The following is a 19,850-nucleotide window of genomic DNA, read 5'->3' on the forward strand; positions in this document are numbered from 1 at the left end:
GGAATTTGCTCGCATCCATTGATAAATAAGAATATTGCCATGTAAATTTAATTCTTGATAGTATTTGCAGTGGAATACTGCAAAAGTTCCTCGCGCACAAATTTCCAAATTTTGACAAATTCGTACAAATGTAGACAAAAATTGAAAGCTTTTAGCCGAAAAGCATTACGAATACAATAACAAATCAATTTAGAGAAAAGATATTATCTTTTTGTAAGCCATAATGTAAAATCGTCTATAATAAAACACAACTTTAGCAAAAAGCGACAAAGACACCTACTGCAGCTTTAATAAAACTTTCCAAATATATTTTACTTATTTTTTCTATCACAATTGAAATTATCATATACTGATTACAATCAAGTTGAAACAAATTATTTCATTCTGTTAATTTATCTCATTACAAAATCTATATCATAATTATAAATAATTAAAATTAATAAAACAGAATAAATGAATAAATAATTCCGTTCCGTAATATTGGATACATATATATACGCAGATCTACGTGTGAAAGATTTTTGAATAAACTCGTAAATAGAGTTCGAATTCATGGCAGCAAAGATTTCGTTCTGCAAATGAAGATTTTATTTTGAAACAAAGCTCTGCCATGACAATTTTGCTTGTCCTGTATGACACGCAGACGTTGTACGTGCGTACGTGTTGTCGCTCGTGAGCGGACATATTTCCTCTGAAAGATATTTCATTCAACATTTGCGATACCGCGTGTATATATGGCATGGGCCAAGCATTGACCGTGGACAATGTCTAGCGTGCGTCTATAAGCCTATTCCGTCGCCGTCATCGTCGTCGTCTATTAAAAGACTGCTCGGTTGCAATTCTGCGATTATACACACACACACGCGCGCGCGCGCGCGCACACACTGCGATTATATACCTGCGCACACACATACCGTACGTTCGCGACGTACACTTTTGCACGGCGCGCCCATATCGTCGATATATGTATACGCGCGCGTGTACGTGTCGCGCACACACTCGCACTCGTGTATATGTGCAAAGCCGCTACGATTGCGTGTCGTGAGCGTCTCGACGCGCTTCCTCGTGGCCTTTGTGAAGCGCTGCCCGCCCGCCCGGTTAGCAACAGATTTCATGAGGATCGGACAAGCCGTCGAGTAAGAAGGACCCGATACTCTGTGTTTTAAGAATGGGAGAAAAAGGGCGGAAAAAAGAGAGAGAGAAAAACAAGGGAAAGGAGGAGGAAAGAAAGAGAAGAAGCAGAGAGGGAGAGAGGAAAAAAGAGGAAGGGGTAGGAAGGGGGAGAGGGAGGGAGGGAGAGAGACGGGGGGAGGGGGGCACCCGCTTTATTTGGAGCAAGGTGTGCTCCCATCAATCGATCCGCGAATACATAACGGAGAACGCGGGCAAAAGCACGCGCCACTACTTGACAATTCTCATTTCTCTTTCTGCTGAAACGACGCTTGGAGGTGATCGTCAAGGAAATGAATATAATGAACATATCGACTTACGCAAAGAATTACATGGCAACGTAATGTTAATGCCCTTTTATATAAAGTATCTCATAATAAACGGAAAGAATTAACAGTTTTTTTACATTATTTAACAAAAAAAACTATCTTTTCTAGGAAAAATCTTACAATTTGTTAAAATAAATATTTTTTAAATATATCAATTTTTGTCAGTGCCATAATAAGCTTGCAAGTTTTCTTTAACATAAAAAGACTTCCGAGAAAATTAAAGACTACACGTAAAATAAAAAATTTTTAAGAAAATAGAAGAAAAACAAAATAAAAAAATGAATTATTTACAATTAACAATTATATCAATTTACTTAGTTAGCTTCTAGCTTTTTAATACTAAATTAATTATTCGAGATAACATCTTTGAACATTTAATATTTTTTTCTACTCAAAATAATTACGTGTGTGAAGTTAGCATATCATATTTTGGCATCGCATGAAAAAACAACAGTTCTGCTCGCATACACTATAGTTCTACAGTTCTAGATAGTTTTTAGCAATAGTTCTATCGAATTACGGCAAAAAAACAAAAAAATGAAATTTCAAGAAATGAGATGCTAACTTCCCGTGCTCACCTTCCAGCATCTCACCGGATTTCGAACGTATGAGCCATAAAGTACGAATATTCAAAGAGTTTTACCATTTCAACCCATCATATCAATAGTTCTGGTCATAAGAACAATAAAGAAAAATTCTAGTCATTATTAAAAGCATTTCACGCACTGAAATGTAATATGCTAGCGTCACTAGCAATAGTTCTGGGTTTGTACGAGCATAGAATCATAGCCACTTATGCCTTCTCGCTCTTTCCAACAGTGACGCTTTACTTTCCACTATGAACAGGAGAATCGGAAGATCAGTATGCGCGGATTAGAAATTTTACGAATATTGTGTGCAAATGTTGCAATTTTACGCAGATGTTGCAATTTTACGAATATTGTGTGCAAATGTGCCAAAATACTTGTATATTATTCAAATACATATAATTAATAAATTATATACAAATATGTATATAATTCCTTCCTTTCCTCTGCAAAGCTCGGTAATTGGTTCAGATTAATATCAAATGTTTCCTTTTGATAAGTTCTCTGCTGTTACGTGACGTAGAAATGTCAAGTGTTCAGATGCAAAATGTTTGCTTATCTTCGTCCGAAGTAGAGAATGACATTTATCATTTCAGTATTGAAGTCACTAATAATACTTCCTGAGAAACTGTTGTCTTATTGAGAACAAGATGACAATATCAGAGCAAGTGACGAGCAAGTGGCAAATCGCATAATACAGAAATTCGATTTTGCAAAGGTACCAAAGATATACGCACACCTTCCTCTTTTCTCGCGTCAACGTCACCGAGTGCATTGAAAATTGCGCCCACCCTAGTTCGTCACTCGTGCGTGTTGCATCGGTGACCTGTGCAGAGGTGAAAGTTCTTTTGTTCACCGGTGAATCGAGCTCCCATACGCTTATGCGGCTTGCAATTTACGAAACGCTCCACATAAGGGCGATTCGTGTAATATCGCCGACACGCTCGGCGCTCGTGTTGTATTGAACAAAATCATTATCATTCCGACGCAATCGATTTTCCCTTCTTTTAACATTTATCAAGTATTTTATCTCTGAAACGGGATAAAACACTTTGTGTACTTTTTGATAAAAATATTACATAAAAATTGTTAAAGGAGTAAAATTGTTTTTTTTTTTTATAATTTCTTCAAGCATCGCATTAATACGTAAAATAAAAATTTTGTTCCGGTAAGAAATAAGTCTTTCTTTTATACGCATTAAGCGCAATCTGACTACTTTTAAAATCTTTTCTTGCACCGAATATGCTTGACGGCACTTGAAGTTCAGTTTAGAATTAAAGTGATGCTGCAAAAGTACGTGTAGTAAATTGAACTCTATCATACACTTCGCGTATCACCCTTTTTTCCTTTTAGATTCATCCGCAATGCCGGGACCAGATCGCGTCATAAACGCGTTCGATCCCGTCAAGCTCACGTGGCGTAAATTATTCCGTGAGAATAGCAGAGGAGCTGTGTCGTGACGCATGCGCCGGTGCACGTTCGGCATAGAAATTAAAGTTGCGACGAGGATTGCTTGTGCTTCAAATAACTTGCCATGAAAAATGCCACGGACAGGTTTCCATAGAATTAGAAACAACATACACGCGGAAGATAGTGCATATTGCACAGACATGTATTCGCAAATAAAACTGCAAAGACACACACTTTATCCTTCGTTAATACCTTCATTATCACTGAAAAGTTTGGAGCGTTTCATAATTTTTAGACAGAAACAGAGATACACAAAAATATCAATATTTATTTATAAACGCACACTATTTGGATGTAGATAAAACAATAACAAAATCATATATACATATGTTAAATATTACAAAGCGAAATTAAACTGTCTTTTTGAGAAAAATAATCTCAGATTTATACCTGATCTGGTATTATGTGCGTGTTGAAGTAAAAATATCCACAAATTAATCACTAAAATGCAAAGATTATGTCAGATGCTTAAACCAAAGGGAAAAGGGATTTTCGCAATAATCCGGTATTGTAGTACATGTAATTTTTTTGTTTTATTTGTAAATATTATCTACAGTTTTACCCAGTTTACGTTCATAAATTTATGACGATATTTTCAATAACATAACTTGTAAAAAAATTATTTTGAAAAACTGCAAACTATTCCAAACTTTTAGAATGATAGTGTATATATTATAGTTATTAATACAATTGTTTCAAAATAATAGGAGTATTAATCTTAGAGGATCTCAAAGTCAAAGCCAGATGTAGATGCTTGATTATTTCTTTTTATTCTTATTGCGTATACGTTTCGACCAGTATTTTGGCCATCTTCAGTACATGCTTTCACTTAATTATATCGTTACGTCTATTTTCCGTCAATTTTGTTACATTGTCATTTTTGTTAATATTACACGTTCAATATTGAGACTAAAGAACGATCCTGAGCAAAACATTCACGAGTCTTCGACGACAGTTCAAAGACGACAATTGTTTTATTATTTTAACATAGTTATGAATAAAATTTTTTGAAAAGTCTTTAAATATTAACTGTTTGAGTAGTATAGATTGTTTGAAAAATATTAGTATTGTAATCATACAGTACAATCAATCGTAGTGTGATTGCTTGAATTTGAATTTATTAATAAATTTTATTTGTCTTGCACAAAAATGTAGTATAGTGTTAAATAATGATGCAAATATTGATTAATAATTTTGGCATAGAAAACAGAAGGGCGATATATCCCATGTATCTTTAAAGAGATCTTCGATAGACGGATATAAAATTTTTTTTATTTTCTTACATTAGTATCATATTATGATGAGAATGACAGCATCTTACAAATTCTATTTCAATAAGAAGATAAAAATATAATGAAATTATTAAAACAGCTACTAAACTAGTAAAATAACTATTAAAAGCACACGATTAACTGATGACATAATATTAAGAAACTTCGACACATAAAAATTGAAATTTTGAATCTCTTTTCATGTAAGCACCGTACTACAAATTTTTCTGATAAAAAAAGAAAAAAAAATTGATTTCTTCGTCTAATACATAAATTCAATTATAACAAAGGATTAAAATGCGACTAAGTTATTAATAGTTATTCTATTGTAGCCCGTGTGATGAAAAATCAGATTTATTAAATATTAGAGCTTTGGTGAGTCGAGAGTTTTAATCTTTTACCATGCCGTGAATTTCGTGAGAATATAATCATGGTTTATTCTATTTTAAGAAATTTTGACATAGATATACACACTCCGTCATAATTATGTGACATAGTGCGGGCAGGATGTGATGAAATCGATACAACGCATTGCTACTTAATCACCAAGAAGAAGTGCGATTCGGTCTTTTGTCCCGAGCGCTCTTCTAGAAGCTTCTCAAGCCTCAAAGTCACCTAATCTACGGTGTTTACGCGCAATTAACGGACGATCTTTAAATGTTGGGTACCACTGTGACGTATGTTGAGCGGCACGAACCGCGAAACGCGACCGCAGACGGATAACGATCCGCGAGTATTTACGTCGCCTGGTTGATTAAAACGATTTCGACGGTCGTCTACCTCTTGGCCGACGTCTATTTTCAAGTAGATTCCGTATATTCTCTCGCGGCTGACATTTACATTTTGAATTTCATTTGTACACACACGTGCGCGTGCACTCAGCTGTGCGTAACTGCGGAGTCTAATTGCATTTTCACCTACGTCTTTTACTGGCGAACGATCGTTTGTTTCCAGCTTTTTCTCTATCTCTTTCTTCCGTGCTGACTGTATGACGAAATCAAGTAGTCGGTGCGTTTCAACAGAAAACAAAATATTCGCGCTGAGCATGAGTCTGTTCCGAACGATTTCTCCGACTTCACTAAAAGAGCTTTATATTAACTTGTATAATTTAATTATTCTACTTTTTATACTTTTTTTTTGTGCGAGTTTTTTCATAAAAATTTATATATATATATATACCCATACACACAAATAAAATAAACAGCTGTATTGCATTATTGAAAATGTAGTATATTTTAATACCGAAGCAAGGAAAAAAATTAATTTCATGTGTGGTAATTTTTTATTCTCATTTGGCGCTGTTTTCTGATATCATATTTTTTCTAAAATAGAATATATCATAGCTTTTTTTCATTGATTTTTGGATGCATAAAATATATAACAGTTTCTTTTCACAGTTTATTTTAGCGGCAACAAACAGATTACATTTTCATATAATTTGTAATTTCTCTTTATATGTTTATAAATATTTTTTTTCTAATTTTCTTAACAAATCGAATAAATTTTGATATTTCTTAATGCGTAATATTAAGAAAATTTTTAATAATTAAGAAAAGTAATAAATAATCACTTCAAATTTTATGCATAATCGCCAGAGATAATATTATTACAGATTTAATACTGACAATTTTATGCAATATAATATACCATATATCAAATGCAAATAGAATGCAATACAATAAATCACTTGTTAAAATTTTCCCAACACATATATTATTCGATTTATTTTTAATTCCATCGCACCAAATTATAAGTTCATCTTTATGATTGGATAATAAAAAATAATAAACATGCGGCGACGATTTGATGACATCGTCATCAAATGTACATCAATCAGTAACTCGATTAAAAAAAAAACAATAATGATTAAATGTTAACGCGTCTTTTGTATAATGCAAAACAAAAAAATAACATATAGCTATACGTCGCACAATCTCATCATGTTTTTATCCAAGATCACTTTCCACGCATGTCATTATCAGCGACGCATATAATTCTGGAGCGCAACAAGACGATCTGCGAGAGTAAACCTTTTCCACTACATTTACGTGAAAGAAACGGCTCCTGCACGCAACTCTTGCGTGGCGGGGGAAGGAGGAAGGGAATCGACCATCTTAACTACTCGAGTACGAGTGGAGGATACGCGAGTCACACTTCGCGTGCAGCACGATCGACGTAAGACCACTTCCCTTTCCCTCTCGACCTTATCCGCGATTTAATATGCGCTGAGCACATGTTCGCAATCTCTCCTCAAGTTGTCGATTTCGACTGTTGCAACTCAGGCAATCCGGCGAATTCAACAAACGAACGAATCAACCAACCAACCTACCTATTTACCGACCGACCTACCGACCGAATAAAATGATACAAAAATAAGTAAAAAAATAAGCTCTGTGAAGTTAGCCTACCAAAATTAACTTTTCTACCTTTCAACAATTGTAGCTAATTGTTGGTCGTTTGTTAGTTATTGTTGGTCTAATTTTAACGTTTGTTGGTTGTTAATTTAATTGTTATTAACAAAATAAATATCAATATAAGGTTAGCCTACTTAATAGGAATTTTTAATTTGTTTTCAATTCTTACGCGTCAAATCGATAGAAAATCGATTGTTGGTCCCAATTGTGCCTTTTAGAATAATTGTTGGTGAATTATTTATTAATTATAACAAAATAATAATTTTCAATAGCGCAGCCATTATTTCCAGAGTGACTAACCTCACGGTTGAGAGTCGCGCATGTGCAATATGTGCGCTATTAAAAATTATTTTGTTATAATTAATAAATAATCCAGTAACAATCATCCTAAAAGGCACAATTGGGACCAACAATCGATTTTCTATCGATTTAACGCGTAAGAATTGAAAAAAAATTAAAAATTTCTATTAGGTAGGCTAAGGGCCACCGCACAAACTTCGTAACGCGTTACGTTACATTAAGTACTAATCATAAACTTAAACTTAAACTTAAACTTAAACCTAAACCTAAACCTAAACCCGTACATAAACTTGAATTTCAGTCAACGCACAAACAAAAATGTAACGTAGCAAAAGCATCAAGCGTTACGAAGTTTTCTTTGTGCGTTGACTGAAGTTCAAGTTTATGTACGGGTTTAGGTTTAGGTTTAGGTTTATGATCAGTACTTAACGTAACGTAACGCGTTACGGAAGAGCTTGTGCGGAAGGCCTAACTTCACACAACTCAAAAAATAAAGGAACATTTGAGAGGTATCGAATCCTTTTATACTACCTACAAAGTTGAAATACAAATCATTTTAAAGGGCTTTTTTTAATCATCGTGATTGTTGTTCCTTTAGTTTGTGACTTCTTTATAAATACGCTTTACAAACAATCAGTGCTACACGAGTGTTGCAACCTAGCTGAGCATCATTTTTTCGTCTTCTAAACAAAAAACTCGCGCTTGTTGATCAAATCTATTCTTCAACATTGATATGTATTCAAGTGCATTAATGGTACATTTATATTCCACAATTCAACTTCTATATATTTATTATTACAATATTAATATTTTTATTTGTAAAATTATTATAAAATTTAATTGTAATTAAATTATACGATTCAACTACTTTATGTTTGCAAAGAACAAGAAAGATTGGCAAATCATATGCCATATGAAATTTGTGCTTGTGAATTTTAGAAAGAACATACCAGACGCTAATATAACATTCATTCGACGTCAAAACGATAAATATATTCTATTCGATTGCGTTTAAATGTATGTTTAATTCATAATATTAGTCTCATCATTGTTTTATAATTATAAATAAAGCAGGAATTTTATAAGCTCTTCTATCCGTAAGACTCGTTTTACTAGCAATCTGTCAAATGGTAAAATAGAAAGGAAGTTTTACTTAAATATTATAGCCTTCTGTTTGTTTTGTTTATATTTAGTGATAATGCGCATTAAAACAAACGCAGACCACCGTGTTTATTGATAATATAGTAATGTAAGTACACTAAATGTTATTAATACCTTAACATTTCTAGTTTAGAATTTCTTGGATTCAGCTTTAGATTCAAACTACATCAGTTTTTAAATTAATTAACAAACTAATTGGACAGCTCTGAATATTTAAAACAACAATCATAATGCGCCAATGTAAAGATACAATACATTTAATTCGAAAAGACTTAACCGGAAGTGTGAGGTATCAATATCTTGTATATAATGATTAGGTTAAAAATATTATAGATTAAAAACAAAATGGACTCGGCTTTTATTTCAATATGTTTATTCGTGTTACATAACAACCAAGTATAACGTATGAAGACTTCCAGTAAATCATCTCCAAAAAAGTCAAAATTACTCAAAATTAAGATTAAAAAAGAAAAGAGCAGTAGTACGAATAAAAAACTTGTTGAATAAACTTCTTCTGAAACTTAAAATAATAAACTACAGAGCAAAATAAAATTTGCTTCAACTCTTCAGATAACTTTCAGAGATAAAATCATCGCATCTATAATCTTTCTCTGCATAGACTTTTTTACGTTTGAGCTCTTTTTTTATATTCAAATTTTCGTGTATTTTCCATTTTAAGATTAAATCAGGCTCCGATGATTTAAACAATCAATTGTAATTAATCATTTTCTTGTCAGATTATTTCGTTCAGAATTAAAAAAACGTCAGATTTTTTTCTTACTGCCCGAAAATACTCGGGCAAATCATATCAGTAATGACGTACTACCTGAATATACTCGAACAAATCAAGAAAATGATTTTAGAAAGCTTAAGAACCATAGCTAGATGTTAGTGCCAAAATATATTTGTGAAATTTATTAATAATTAATGTACGTTTCGGCCTGTCATCAGGCCATCTTCAGCGTATGACAATTAGCCATACGAACACTCAAGATAAAAATTGCATGTATATTATAATTTTTTCTTATTTTCGATTTTAATTCTCTCTCATTTTCTAATCCTCTTTCAAAAGAGGCATGTTATCTCGATAATATCAAAGTTTATTGTTGTCGCTTTTACATAATGTCGATTGGTTCCTTCATTGCGTTCAGTTCATGTCGTGAGCGGTTATCATTGTGAAGATTTTGACAGTTCGCATGTTAAAAAAGAATAACATTTCGTAGGCCTAGACTTTCAGAAATGGCATGAAATATTAAAATGTACATTTCGTTAGACACTGCAATCTTATTATATAAAAATTGGTAGGTCCAGCAAGTTAAAATTTACGTTTTCTTCACTACGATGCATTAAAATATTATATTTTAAACAAAGAAATGGTTACGAATGTTAATCAGCTGATATTGAAAAACTTATTATTATAAAAAATGTTTCAAGTTCTTACATAAATTTAATAATTAATTAATTTCTTTCGTTACTAATATTTGCCGATAATTACGTAGATACAATTATTAACGTAAAGATCGTCGAATAAAATATGGTAAAACATTAATTTGAAATTTTATTTTAATGAGTTGTGTATTTTTTCTTTTTATATTATATTTGATATTTGTAAGGCTAAATTGCGCGCGTGTAGCGCGCCGTATGATATGCGTTGTATGGTGCACAAAGTAGTATCAAGCTATCTTTGTCCCGCATATTAAGCTAATTAATGTTAAAATGAGAGAAGGAAAAAAAAAATGTTATTGTGTGCTGTATGCAATGTGTTTTCGTTCTCTCTTTTCCATTGAAAAATTTCCTATTCGCGCAATGAGACGACAGAAAAACGCGGGTTTCAAAATATGCAGCTAAGCTATAGCTCGAAACATGCCGGCCGCGATCACGCCGTGTATTTACGCGATAATGCACCTCTGGGGACCTCTTATCGATACACGTTAAAGAGCGCGCGAGCCAACGTAACTAGCCGAAGTGGCGTATCGATTCATGGACGTTATTCGTCGTGCCGCGCGCAATTCCCGAGAGATGAACTCGCAAGAAGAGCAATGAGCCGATGAATTGCCGAATACCGAGAATTCGGAAATTCACTCTCCTTCATTCAGTTCCTCCATCTTACACTTCATCGGTCACAAAGGAGTAATACAAAAAACGATTATATAATTTATACAGGGTGTCTCGGTAATTCGCGAATCGAGTTATAGTATGAAAGTTCTCAAAGAACGAAATAAAAAAATTCTTTACGACTTTTTAATTCAAGTAACAGTGAAATATAAATAAGGGTCTGACCAATTAAGCTCTATGGTTAAGCGGTCGCTTATCCCTGAGTCATTAAATACTATCACACGCGCGACTCGAGGAATAAACGACTGTTGAACTATGCAATCTAATTGGTCAGTTTTAAATCCTTATATTTCAAAACCTATTGGTTGGATTGAAAAATCGTAAAACACTTTCTTATTTCGTTTTTCGACAACTTTGATGCTATAATATCTTGATTCGCGAATTATGGAATATCTTGTGTATTGTAGATGTATATAGAAATTCTTTTCTACAAGAGTTCCGCACCACTATTGCATTACCTCTTAAAGGCAAATTGGAATTTACTTTTCCTCTATTCAGGCGCTAGTTTTAAATAGTTCTCGCGAGTGAAAATAAGATTTATTTTGTAAACTAGTTTTCAAAACTGCAAATAAATAACAAGATTGTATTCTTCAATTTGTAAACTTCATTTTTGTGGAATTTGTATGTGAGGCTTGTTAATTGTACAAACACGCAATGTTAAGGATTGGAAAATTGTAAAAATAGAAATAATAATTCTCGCGAGGGAACAATCGACTCCATTAACAAAATTAATTAACTGCAGTTTGAAAGATTATTTTTATTATTTACTTTTGAAAACGTAAGAGTTTTATCCAATTAATTTTTTGGCTCTTACAGATCTCTAACATTATTGTCGAGATATTCTTTTTCTCTGTGAGACTGTTTTTTTACCGTTCTAACTCTCTAAAACAAAGTCCTGTGACTTCAAGATAACATAGAGTATATATATTTGTTATTATTAACACCGAGCGTATTATATATCACTAAGGGAGACACAGTGACCTATTTCTAAAACCGTATCAAAAAACAAAAAAGACAAATACGTCTACAAGAGACAATTGCATCTATTGAGGTTATCTTTTTTTTCTTATTTTTCAAGATATGTATTTGTTTCAAAAAATGAGACAATTTGTTTAATTAGCAGGAAAATAATTGGTCGCACAAAGCGCCAATTTTATATTACAATTTTCTTTCAGATAGATAAATAAATATTTAAAGGGAGAACTCCGGAAAACTGTGAAGAGAGAAGAAGCGGACTCTCCAAACTTCATTCTAACGCGACAATCATTAAAATATAATTCATAGAAACTTAAAGTTACGTCTCATAATGACAAGAGGGTTATAAAGCTCAAGTCTGAACTCCTGCCTCATTGTGAAACATTCCCGTAAACATTTTCTTCACCGGGTCCTGTGACAAAGGGGGATAAAGAAGATGCAAATGCGTTCTCTTATTTCTGGGGATTTCGTGAGTTTCGGATGCATATTTTCTTTACCTGTAGGCTTCGCAGCGACGGAATCGCCGGTCCGAACAAAGGTGAGGGAGCAACCGGCGTGTTGACTCGTCGTTGCCGTCACCGCTGCCGCTGCCGTTGCCGCAGTTTTCGTCGTTGTTGTCGTTGTTGTCGTTGTCGTTGTCGTCGTCGTCGTCGTCGTTATCGTCGTTATCGTCGTCGTCGTCGTCGTCGTCGCCGTCACCGTAGTTACCAAGGAAGAAAGGAGAGACGAAAGAGAAGAAAAAGGAGATTGAGGAGACGTAAAAGGAAGAGGCGGCGAAGAAGATGGAGGATACAGCGGACAAGGAGATGAAGGAAGAAGAGAAGCAGCAGTGGGAGACGATAGGAGCCGATATACTCGTTGTTCCGGGTACCGTGGCGCTGTTGTCGTCGCGTAGCACTCTTCTCGCTTGGAAACCACTATCGTAGCACCACCGCACCTTCCTCCATGTTGCCTGCACGCGAATTCGACTTCGAAGGGCGCCACTGAGCATTGACGCGCACACACCAGGAAGCAAGGCATACGATTACCCTCCCCCACCCCCCCCCGTTTGTGGAGAAACACAGACGAACGCGGGACACGTCGTTGTCGCGGGTGAGAGAGGGACGCGAGGCAGGCAAGAACGGACGATGGGCCAGGCGGTGGATAATGGAGAGGCGGGGCGGGGGGGAAAAGAGGGAGCAGGAACAGCCAGGAATAGAGAGGTGACGGAGATGCGATGCACGCACACTCGCGATCGCGTGTTCTACGGCGCACAGTAATCCTGCAAGTTCGTGGAATGATGGAACTAGACGTGTTTTTACGCTGTTATCACCGCGGATCTATCAGTGAACTATACGTGAGACGAGTCCGTCGCGCTCACACACTGTTGCGAGAATGCGAGAGTAGTCCGTGACGTACCGACGCTCACGGCCAGACGCCATTTACAGATGCTTACGGCACCGGCGCGAGCTCTCCCTGCTCGGCCGCTCACATTTCCCCCACCACTCCACATCCGTTCGAGCCTTTCCTCTCGCTCGCGCGATGCTTCAAGGTCTATTCATATTATGCGAAATGACACGTCGCGTTAACGTCACGTCAAGACGGTCTTATATGGATTTCACATGGAGCGATGCATATTATACAAAATGACACTCCGTTTAAAAGTCATATATAAATAAAATTTGACACCCGATTGACGCGACGCGTCGCCTCGCATGGTATGAATGAACCTTCACTCGGATCACGCATTTGCTATTTCTGTCGCTCATGCTCGCTCTCGTGACTCTTCACTCGCCGTCCTCGTCGCTCGCTCTGCATGTCACATCTCTCGTCTGCCGCTCTTTTTCTCTAGTCTTTACAGTTCTTTCCTATGTCGAAAGCAAGTTCAATCATCTTTCTTTCTCTCGCGGGTGCGCGCATGCCTATCAGTCAGTCCACTCGTGCTTCCTCGTCGCTCACTCGATGTCTGCTTCTTTCTCTTTTCCGCGCACGTTTTGGCGTTCCGTTCTATCCTCAGGAGCCGACCACTTCCTCTCCTTCTCGTACACGTGCACTCGCTCTTTCTCTTTCGTTGCGGTTGCCACTCTTCCACGTTACCACGCTGCACAATGTTCTTTCTTCGTTGCACCGTCCGACCTATCCCAATTACAACGAACGTCCTTGAAGTAACTAATATGCGCTGCCCGCGGAACAGTGACGTATATAGGTTACACCACTCCGTAGGCACTATTTCGTTACTCCAATATATGTTTTGTTACCCGCATATATATGTATAACGCAGAAAAAAAGAGATAAGGGTAGATATGACAGTTTGCATAATCTGCTATTACGTATTTTTTTCCCTTGGTTATTACGTTATTCAACATTCTCTTATTACAGTTGCTGTTTCTAAGCAAATATTTCTGTTTTATAGCAATGAAACAAGATCTGAAAGATTAAACAACTTTTAACATAAGAAACAGGCAAAAAATAGATTTTTTAAATAGATTTTAGTGATAGTCAGCATCCTGAAATAAATAAAAATATTTTATTTTATTTTTGTGTTACAACTATAAATTATGATCTTGCGTTGTGATCGTATAATTTTTCCATGAAAATCATAAAGAGAAAGAGATGCGTAATTCCGAAAATTTTCTCGCTAACGAACAGCTCCGATCACGTTCCTGAAGACATGTTCGCGGAGAAGACGAAGAACAGATAGGCGGGAGGGAGACAGAGCCATCGAGAAAGAGAGGGTTACACGCGGCTCTCATTATTTATCGAAACCGTGCGATGGTGGAATCAAAATCGCGTCAGCGAAGTGCGCTTATAAGAGGGGAGGCGGAGGGGGAAGAGAAGGGGAGGAGGAGGAGGAGGATTCCAGTCGAAGAAGCCGTATGACTTTCTTAAAATTGCAGGAGAAAACGCAGAACGGGGAGTGCGCGAATGGAAAAGAAGAAGGGGTTAAAGAGAAGGAAGGATAGCAGTCCGATTGCTCGTTGTGTACGAGCGCGTACGAACACTACTTACGTGAGAACAAACTGCCGACGAGGTTATTCACTGTTCCGCGGAAATAAACGCTCACTTGCATGCGCGTACACAGTTGCGCGCTTTCGAACGAGATCCGCTTGCGCGTGGAGTACGAAGAGATCATGACGTAAGAACGAACGATCGCGAGTTTCCAAGGAGAAAAAAATTCGAGATTGGCAAGTTGTTACCTTTTTGGCATACTCGCTCGGTTGCTCATATACTTCTCATTGGCATCCGACCATAATTCGGCCGGTTGTTTCGGCAGTTTGTTTGCCAGAATCAAGAGAAAGAGAGAGAAAAAGAAAGAAATAAGAAATGTGCGAGAAAGGTATGACGAGAATCTGTGATCCACAAATCTAACGATTTATAAATCGATTCGATTTGTGGATAAGTTCAGACTTAATCAAATTCAAGAAAAATAGAAATTTTTGAACAGATAGTTATGAAAATTTCATTCCGCATATAAAAAGATACGATTATATAAGCATATCGACATTTTTGAATTTAACAGTCAATAATTCGAAAGTAAGGGAAAGGTAATATACTACGACCATCTTTTTATCAAGGTCTACTTTCGTCTACGAGATGATAATTTACATTGAATTTCTCGCGATCGAGTATAATTATCGTTCTGCACTTTACTTGACTATTCATAATCTATAATCTGCTCTATAATCTACTCTATAATCGTTCGCGGCTGGTCTATGTGTTAAATTCGCGCAATCGAAAATTGGATTATACGTAAACACACACGATGACGGCATATCGCGTAAAAAAAGTTCGTCATTCTACCGATCTGACGTGAAGAAAGCTCGCGGAACGTGCCGCTGAATGCGTTGAATAAAAATGCATTGTTTAAACGTGCATACCACCGAACTTGTCACGGTGAATTACCGTGGATGCGTAATAACGTAAGCAAAGTGAACCGTGTGTAAACAAATGCAGAACATTTCACCGAATGCTGGCGCACTGAAACACTGTGCGATAACGTGTTTCACATTGCAGAAAGATTGAAACAACGCACTCTTGCATCACTTGCATACGGTTTGCCAGACGTAACATGAAAACAAATTTAACTGTAATCTAGATCGAAAGTGAGCAATTAAATAAATTAAAACGAACAAATTAAGATAGTACTTAGAGTACTTTATCATCCAATAATATATCGATTAGAAATTGATTGGAGAAATTTGTTCAAATAAACATCTAATTTTTAATGTGAAAATTATATTTTGATAATATACATAAAAAAATGCAATTATTTTAAAATATGTGTTTAACATATGTGTTAGAAGCTTAAAACATTTTATATACATGATGTGACAATTAAGTTCCCGGATTGAGGCCATAAAAGAACACACAAAAAAGATACTAAATATTTTTTAATACCATCATTCAATATAGTCCCTGCCCGCTTCCGAACGTTTACATCGCTCGTACCACGAATCGAATACCCGAGAACGCTTCTTTTTGAATCGTCTTCAGTTCTTTCGTCACTGTTGGATTGATGACACATCCTGAAATCTTGTTTCTTTCATTGCATTTTTAATTTAGGAAATAAAAAAAAAAATCAACCAGCACTAAATTAGGCGAGTAAGGTGGATGAGCTAACACGGGGATCCCTTGTTTTGTCAAAAACTCGGTGACAATGATCGAAGAATGCGCCGGTGCGTTGTCGTGCCTAAAAGAAACCAGGTCTTTTCTTAAACTCAGGCCTAACGCGATGAACTCAAGCGATCAATCTCTTGATCACCTCTTTATCAAATTTATCGATCACAGTTTGTTTTTTCGGCACAAATTCATGATGAATGATATCTTTAGCAATCAATCTTGTGTTCACTCACGATTTTTGCTTTTTCACTTTGCCTTCTTTGAATTTTTTATTTAAACATACTTGATACTCTCCACTCAAAAAAATATTTCGCTGATGTAGCTAGATTTCTAGATATCGCAACAAGAATGTATCGCTATTTTTCGTATCTGTGAAAACATTGTTTGTCACATATAGAATTTATAGCAGTAATGTTCTAGCAATAGCTTCTGAAAAATTTAGGTACCATTGCTAAATGTTATTCATTGCATGATCTAACACGTGATTGATCTTATATAGATAGATGCTTTAGAGAAACTTTCTTTTTAAAGTTCACAAACAATACAGATATATATTCTGTTTCTGTCATCTAAACTGATTAAGTAATTACATATGCAATATCACAACAGTTGTTAATCATTTGTCTGTTTTAGTTAATTTTTTACACCTAGAAAATTTTAGCTATTATTGCAAGATCATTTTTTTGAGTGTCGATAAATATTCTTCACTGTCCGCTCTTTTCAATATTTCAAACGTTTCAGTGGCTGTATTCTTCAATTTTACACAAAATTTAATTGCTACTTATTTCAAAAACTTCGACACGACGAAAAAACTAACCTCAGTAAAACAATTGTCAAATTCAAACGCACCATCCAAACTAGTTGAAAATAGCACATCACATAAACGAACGTTCTCTCTAACTAATTCCGTTCATCTCCGATAAATAGCGTTATTAGTATTGCTGTAAGCAATTAAAATGAGACACCCTGTGTATATGTGTGTATATGATTTAATTTGTTTAAAATTATATAATTTTTTATATCTCTACAGTCAATGTCATCTCCCATATTCTTGCGGGAATTTACTCAGAAAAACTTCCCCTACAACATATCTCAACAGAAGAATCGATGAGTAATCTGAATAATTCTGCTCGTAAATCTTTGAACGATTATAACTTTAATGTTTATAACTTAACTTTTATGCTTATAACAAAATTTAAAACATAGGTTTATATAAACTTTTTTTACCCACTCGACTCTATTAACTCATTATATAAATTTGATTCCAATCTTTACGGGCACTTATCCCCTCTCTGTGAATAATCTTAAAATATATAATTCATTTAAAAAATCTGTGTGCTCAAAGTCTTGTATACTTTTCTCCGTTTTACTCATAATAAATATAAAGTTTTCGAGTCACGTTTGCCACCATTGCTTGTACATAGAATGATTTGACATATACATTGTAGGAATCAGCTGACGATTCTATAGTTATATTATAGAAAATTGTTTTATTTTCAATTTGAGCGTAATTGAGAGCAAATGTCCAATCAAGATCAAGAGGTGATAGTCAGTCGTTGCGTAATAGTCGTCTTATATAGAACATAAATAATAAGCGAACCGTTCAATCTCACCCGACAAGAAGAATGATAAAGTATGCCACAACATATATAATATGTCTGAAAAATAATAGACTTATACTGTATCAATTTAAATATTGATAATTTGCCTGAAAATCGATCATTTTACTCAAAGTTTGTATGTTGGCACCGATACAGTGTTGGGCACGGCTGATGTATGAATATGTAGACTTCTGGAAATTATCTTTCGGAATCACTTTGACAATTCTTATCACTGTTTGAATGAATATTATCGTACCTAGTAAGTTCCTTTCATCAGAATTTCGAATTTTGGAAATAAAAGTGAGTCACAGGGAACTAAATTAAATGAATACGGTGGATGGTCGACCACCTTTATTTGTGTTTTGACCAAAACTCACAAAAGCCACAATATATCCTGTTAGCGAATGCGGCACAAATCTTTATTTGTTCAAATCATTGCGCTGAATGTGAATCGTAAATTTTAACACATTAAAATTTTGTCACCATTCGCGTGCCAATGTTTGAACCAACTGCCAATATTTGATGGATTCTTTTCACGAGATCTTTCATCGAAATCGTTTTCGGATGCTTCGGCTATTTGTCTTTCAAATTTTCGCTATTGTTTCTAAATTTTGCAAGCCATTCAAAAACTCGTGTACGAGACAATCATTTTTGTCAACTTGTTTCAACATTTTATATGTTTGAGTTGTGTTTTTACCGTTTAAAACAGAATTTGATATTGTTCCATTGTATTTTTGTAACAAGATGCACTATCACTTTGATCGCTATAATTCACATATATGATATTTATATAATAAATACTATATAAATATAAATATTTTAATATATAATTATATTTAATAATTTATTTATATATAATTATATATATATGTATACAGGATATTCCAGACTTACCGTAACATCCGTTAATGGCAGATTCCTAAGGTCATTTGGAGATGAAAATCTTAATGCTAAAATGTCGAGGCTGCTATAGTTTTCGAACAGGAAAGGTTTAAAGTTCAACAATTAGCTTGTCAAAATTTCGCGCGCTCAGGGACATCGTAAAGGGTTCTTCCACAACACTTTACTCAACTCGATAGAAATAATAATACTTGACATATTGTTCACTTTATTTTTTTGTACACTGTTGGCAAACCTGACGAATTTTGGGATGATAATAATAGTTTCTAAATTGTCGTATGGAAACGCGTTGCGCGTCGAAGTGTCAAAGCATTTGTGTAAAGCGTGCTATTGATAAATGACATTTCTCTTATGATGAGAGAAAATCAATACAATCGGTACGAAGTCTGGTCCGCTGCATGAAATGTCAATAAGAAAGATAAAGTCGGTAAGAAAAGAAAATACTAACATGTTTGGAAATATATTTTTATATATTTATTTGAAGGAACACGAACAAAATATTCGCCTTTTTTTCATTATCGACTGTATTAATTTTCTCTCATTACATAAGAAACGTCATTTGTCAATGGCACGTTTCACACGAATGCTTTGACAATTCGACGCACATCGCGTTTCCATACAATTACTATCATCCTGAAATTCGATCTTGCGAACAGCGTACAAAGAAATAAAGTGAACAATAATTTCAAATATTATTATTTCTATATATTATATATTTTTATAGAATTTTGACTGTACAATACGTGTCGCGATCGTAACGAGAGTCATCAATATCAATTATATTTATTTTTACTTTTTTTATATACTCTATTCTCTATAATATAAAATTGCGTATTACATTTTATCATTATTAAAACAACATTGTACGTTACGCAATGTTACAATTATCAAATATAATATACAAATACAGATATACAAATACAAAGATAATAAAAAGAAAATACACAACTGATTAAAA

The 19,850-nt window shown here is 34.9% G+C and overlaps 1 protein-coding gene across 6 annotated transcripts in view; it reads right to left on the reverse strand.

Moving 5' to 3' along the window:
* The window catches only part of cic (Putative transcription factor capicua), a 66,507-nt gene extending 52,554 nt beyond the window's left edge, over positions 1–13,953 (reverse strand). For 4 of the 6 annotated variants that reach the window (XM_067353646.1, XM_012360256.2, XM_012360257.2 and 1 more), the window contains exon 1: positions 12,290–13,952. The gene's annotated coding sequence lies outside the window, so the exon portion shown is untranslated. Of the gene's footprint in view, positions 1–12,289 lie in introns of all 6 variants that reach the window. The other 2 variants (XM_067353647.1, XM_067353645.1) reach the window with 2 other exon arrangements.
* Positions 13,954–19,850: the final 5,897 nt, after the last annotated feature.

This window comes from Linepithema humile, chromosome 4, assembly GCF_040581485.1.
Source record: "Linepithema humile isolate Giens D197 chromosome 4, Lhum_UNIL_v1.0, whole genome shotgun sequence".
Classification (NCBI taxonomy): Eukaryota; Metazoa; Arthropoda; class Insecta; order Hymenoptera; family Formicidae; genus Linepithema; species Linepithema humile.